Below are 5918 nucleotides of genomic sequence, written 5' to 3'. Positions count from 1 at the left end.
TACCTTAAATAACTCAGAGTCGCCATCCAAGGAAGTAGGCTCTGGATCCCATACTATTATCTGTCGCAAAATGGATAACCAGAGATACAAAAGTCCATGCCTGATGACGAATGGGGAAGGTGTTAGGCGCCCCCAATTCGCCCGAGTGTAAACACCCGGTCTCTTATGCCATTTATTTATTAACTTTGAAGAATTTTAGGTGAAAATCATGTGAAATGGGAACGGATATCCCCGAGAAAATGTCTACCTAAACATGCATAACTCGGGGATAAAAATAATAAGCACACACAAAAGATAAATGAAAGAAGTGTCACCTAAACATAGCTAGGTTATGAGTGTCATACCTAATTGGTGTCTAAGTTCTGATGGACAAACACATCCATGCTACGCCTAAAGATATAAGGTTTGTACATGAAAGTAAGAAAACACAGCAAAACACACAACACAACTCGACTCCACACATGACTCGACACGACAAACCCTAGACTCTAATGTGATACTTGACTCGGACCAGGATGGCCATCCTGGCTGCTCTATGTATCCCGGCCTCGGGAAGAATCAGAGTCAATGTAGTTCGGTGACCTATTCTAAACTACGATGCCTAACCATCTAAGACCGCTATCCTAGACTCGATCAACTAGACCTGATTGGTTTTTAAAGCTTCTAGTGCGATTGCTTAAGTTCAAGTGAATTGTAATTTTTATGACTCTCTATATGCCATAACTAATGCAAGTTGGTTAGCTTTAAGCTAATGCAGGTGATTCCTATATCCTATGTGTAACTAGGCTGTGTGTCATAAGGAAAACCATGGGCTAACTAAGTGTTTCCTATTCTAACCATCGGCTCGACTAAGTATCTAACCGACCACGACTCGAGGCCTCCTAACTCATGACAAGACACACAAAGCATCAACATAGCCAGGACAGACTTCTAACTCTAAGACACCCCAAACTTCTAAGACATACTCCTAACTCTCGGGGAAGATCTTTTTGAAAAGGTTTTGAAGAATTTTTATATTTTTGGAAGGTTTGAAATGTTTATTTTGAAAGGTTTGACTGGACTTGGGATATGGATCCCAAGCTACCTACCTACCTCGTGGAAGAGGATCAAGCCAACGTAGTTCGAAAACATACTCTCCTAACTACTCTCCTAATGATTCATGACTTTTCAGATTTTTTTTTATGTTTTTGATTTCTGTTGTTTTATAATTTCATGTTTTCAAGTGTTTTTGAATTTTTAAAGTGTTTTCACCCTTTTAGCCAAAGGGAACCCATATGTCTGCACCCCGTGATCCACAGCATGGAAGAGTGTAAGTGCTAAGGGCTGAATCCCTATAGCTAAAAGGGAACTCCTATCTAAAGACAGACTCACAAAAGGAAAGGACAGACTCCTACACATTTATAAGGGCAGGACAGACTCAGAAGATTTGCAAAGGTTGGGCAGAATCCTATACTTTGCAAGGGTTGGACAAAATCCCATGACTTGTGAAACGTTGGACAGAATCCTAGCTCCCTATGATGGTAGGACTGACTCCTGAAAGACCTACTCCTATGCTAAACTGACTCTCTAACTAAGGACTGACTCATATACTAAAGGACTGACTCCTAAACTGGTGACTCTAAGAGAGGAGTGCTAATGAGGCTAGGCTAGTCTCCTAAAACAAGAGGATAACTGAGGCAAATTAGACAAAGCCTATCTCCTATGGGGGAAAACTAACTCTAATGAGACACTGAATGTCTCCTATGGAGGGCTCCAAGTAACCTTATCATTGCCCTTGCAATGATAAATAGGGTTAGGGCAACTACCAGACAAAGTTGGTCTTCACCTAGTAAGGTAGCATATGAGACTTGAGGTAGTCTCCTATGGGTTGACTCACTAATGAGACAAAGCTTGTCCCCAAAGGGTACAATTCTCTTCCTGAGACATAGCTTGTCTCCTAAAAGAGTGGGCTCTAGATGACTCTTTCATTGCCCTGGCAATAAGAAGGGCTCTAATGTTTATAGGGGATACACACCTAAAAGACTGGGCAAGTTGTAGACATTCCCATTTTGCTCCACTTTAGCCAACAAATGATCTCATTGGTTTTCCCTGTCTTGGAGTCCATTTCCTGTGTTTTCCCACCATTTGCATTACTTTTCGTCGGTTTCCATCATTTTCCATCTTCTGCATCAATATTAAAAGGGGCTTTTCCATTGAAACTTCATGTGCCAAAGAGATGAGTTTTCTGTCAAGCTTGAGTGGGGCCCACCATATTTTCAATTCATGAATTTTTACCAAATAAGCATGCCGGCAAAGTGTTAAAAAAAAATCAATTTTCATTCGGTCAAATAGAGAGGACCCACTATTGTGAATAGGCCAGAGAGTGAGTGTCATTTTTTATAGAATTTTGACTTAAAGGACCCATCTACGAAAACTGATTTCCATAGGGGGGGGGGGGGGCTATGTGTGTGCCAACATGTGGTGGGCCCATCACATTATTTTCAAACATTTAGTCATAGTAGGTGGGGCCCTTTAATGCTTTAAGGCTTTTTTTGATAGAGTACTATTCCAATGATTAAATCGAATGAAATCTTTTTCTAGGTGTAGACCCAACATGCCAACACTCCGATTTTTTTTGGGTCTACAACATGCGCCCAGCATGCCAGCACTCTAATTTTGGGATTCGAAGGACAAAGATAAATTGAATTGAATTATTGTTTGCTTATAAGAAATGCAAGGAAAGAAGGGGACTTGAGTTACTGACTATATCCGATGATCATGAGTGGGCCTAGCTTTGGTCTCATCTTGAGATAAAGGTAAATGGAATCCTATGGGATCCCTTATCTTACTTGAGTTCTATACAAGGAAGGATTAATCAAAGACTTTATAAAAGAGCACATGTTCGGTCACTGTTGGAAAGGAGGATCATGTGTTAGATTTTATCCAACTTTTATTCTCCCTATCTTGGCAATCACATGCAAACCTGCTTTTATCCTTATGAGAGAAATTGGCAATTTCTCATCCGGGGGAGGGGGGCGGGGGGAAGACCGCACTCTTTCTTTCGTCATTAAAAGATCCGGTTCTCCATCTTACACAAATTTAGGAACTTTATTTTTAACTATGAATGCTGCTCTCTTTCATCCATATCTTGGACAACGGATACCAATGGATTTGGCAATTTCATTGGTAGAATTTGTTGGATTTTGGTAACCTTGGATACCAACGGATTTGGCAATTTCTTTGGTGGAAATATTGCACAACTCTTTTAAGAAAGCAAATTATTCTCTTCCATATAGTTGGCGACTCTCCCTCTTCTCACTCTCTAATCTTGGCAATTCTTCTCAGCCCAACTCTATAAATACAACCTTGAAGACTCCAAGAAAAAAGAAGAAGACAGCAGCCCTCTCCTCGTCTCTCCAAAAGTTATGTCTCGCTCTCCCCCTTCTTCAGCCACTAGCCTTTGCCTCTAGTGCTAGAGGACCCCCTTTTAGTGCAAGCCAAGCCTCATCTTAGTCTTTCCCTTAATGTCACCAAAACCCACATCTCATCCCAATCAGCCACTTGCCCTCTCAGTGTCTTAAAAATAATTGTGCAATCCTCTCCTCACTCCATGAGATCTGAGCCGACATTGGAATCTCTCTCTCCAACGGTATATCGAGTTTCTCTCATCTCTACATTAAAAGCGGTCAGGTTTTCCAACATCAAATTGGAGTACACGTAAAAGCGAGGAAGCGTCTGATAGTGGATCAACTTCAACCAACGTGGAAAAGGTAGGTCTTCGTTTTATTCATCATGCTAGAATGAGATATTCCTTGGATCCATGTTTGGATCATTGTAGTTTCGTAATAAAATTTAAAATTATTCCAACTTGCATGTTAAGATCCATGTTCAGATTACTTTGCAAATCCAAACCAACTAGTACTTGAACCATATCATGGTTGTCATCTCATCCATGCAATCCTTTTAAACCTTATACTTCATGGGCCACACATCCATCAGCCTACACCTAAGAAAATCCCAACCTAATAATGCAGTGACCTTTGGCCACACTCTAGCCCATTAAATCCCAACTGACACCCGGTCGATTTTCACATACCTATACTTTCAAGACATGACCTGCTACCCAAGCCACCCATTGGCCTATTTGGCCGAAAAGTCATACACATGGCTCGTTTGGCCTCACCCGACATGGTATAACCCCATGCCCATTAGCACATCCATTCCCATCAGCACCTATGCATGTTCCAACCTAGCAGACCCCACTTAAGTTGCATCATATGCAAGCCGTATGTCATAAAATCAACCCCCATATCCAATTAACCCTCATCAGCACCCATGTCCCCATATAATCTCATATAACCTACACCCCTTTTACCCAAATATCCCATATCATCCATGCCCATGCTCATATAATCTCACATCACCCATATCCCTACATAAAATCTCATGGCACCTGTATCCCCATATAATATCATAGTACAGTACCCATCCACATCCATTAATTCCGTAGCATATACCCTATTTACTCATAGCCATCGATCATCACCACACCCCATAAGTATCAGCCACATCCTCATCCCCCATATCATGTCACCATAGCATATATCTAATAGCCCATATACATCATCCTCTATCCATCTTCTAGACATCACCGGACCCCATATCTCCATCAGCCCCCATATCATACTATTCCATTTTATTCCACTCCACCGCACCCCACAATACCAACCGACCCTACCATCCCATAGCCAACATATCCATGGTATGATCACCTGGCCTCATCCATGGGCCATATCCCCATCGTTTCCCCATGGCCATCTTATCCGAGCACCTAACTCTATCTCAATCCATAGGAAATCCAGTCCCCTAACTAGCACCCTTAAGCCGTGCCCCTAAGTCGTACCCCTAATCCGCACACCAAACCCGCAACCGGGACCTAGACCCACACCCAAAACCTGCAACCCTGTCAAACCCGAGTTAGCCCGGTCCAACCGGAGTCAGTCCGTATCCAACCCAACCCGGTTCAGCCTGCACTAACCCGAGCTAGCCCAAGCCAACTTGGGTCCAACCCGAGTTAATCCGAGGTAACCCGGGCCTCAACCCCCTAGCCATCCTTCATTCTAGCTTAACCTCCATCAGCCCATACATATCATCTAACATACCCTTTAATTCCATACAATCCATCCATGCTCCCATCCCCACACTACATCACCCACTGTCGTACCCATACCCATAGATCATACTCCCATACCCATTACTACCACCCCCTAGCTAATCACTCATGCGCATCATGCCAACCCCATCAATTCAAACGGACCCTATCCCTTACAATTAATTCCAGACGCTTCTCATATCTTCATGCTTGAACCCCATTAGTGTACTTCTCTCGGTTATCCCTAACAAGCCTAATCTCATCTACTGTGCCTAACATCGACCCACAAATTTTAGACCCAATTCAACCCAGTTCACCCCGTTCTCTTGGATTTCGCCAGTCACCCTACCAAGTGGACCTCACCCTTGCCTAAACTGAGTGGACCCCACACTTACCCAATCAACCACACTTACCCAATCAAGTTGCACCTGTAGCCCATCCAAGTTTCATCCATAAACTTGCACCCGCTTTCCCTAACTGAATTGGACCGTTTTCCTAGTAAGGTTGCTCTGTTTGCCCAAGCCTAACTGTACCCCTTTTGCACCCCAACCAAGTTGCAGCTCCCCAGACCTCCACCAAGTCTTTCTATCTACTTAAACCCGTTTGGCTGAGTATCTATGGTTCCAAAACCAATGTCTCTAGATCCACTCTCATAGATCCACTGCTTGATGATTCCTTTGAAGCCAATTCCAAAACCCAAATCCAAGTTCCTAATCCAAGATCTTACCTCAATCTCAATTCCAATTCCAAATCCCCGTGGAACTACGTGTGGCTTGATCCCCATCAT

Source organism: Tasmannia lanceolata, unplaced genomic scaffold, assembly GCF_043159265.1.
Source record: "Tasmannia lanceolata isolate RefF3 unplaced genomic scaffold, GAP_Taslan_0.1 ptg000019l, whole genome shotgun sequence".
In the NCBI taxonomy this organism is placed as follows: Eukaryota; Viridiplantae; Streptophyta; class Magnoliopsida; order Canellales; family Winteraceae; genus Tasmannia; species Tasmannia lanceolata.
This window is presented reverse-complemented; position numbering follows the sequence as displayed.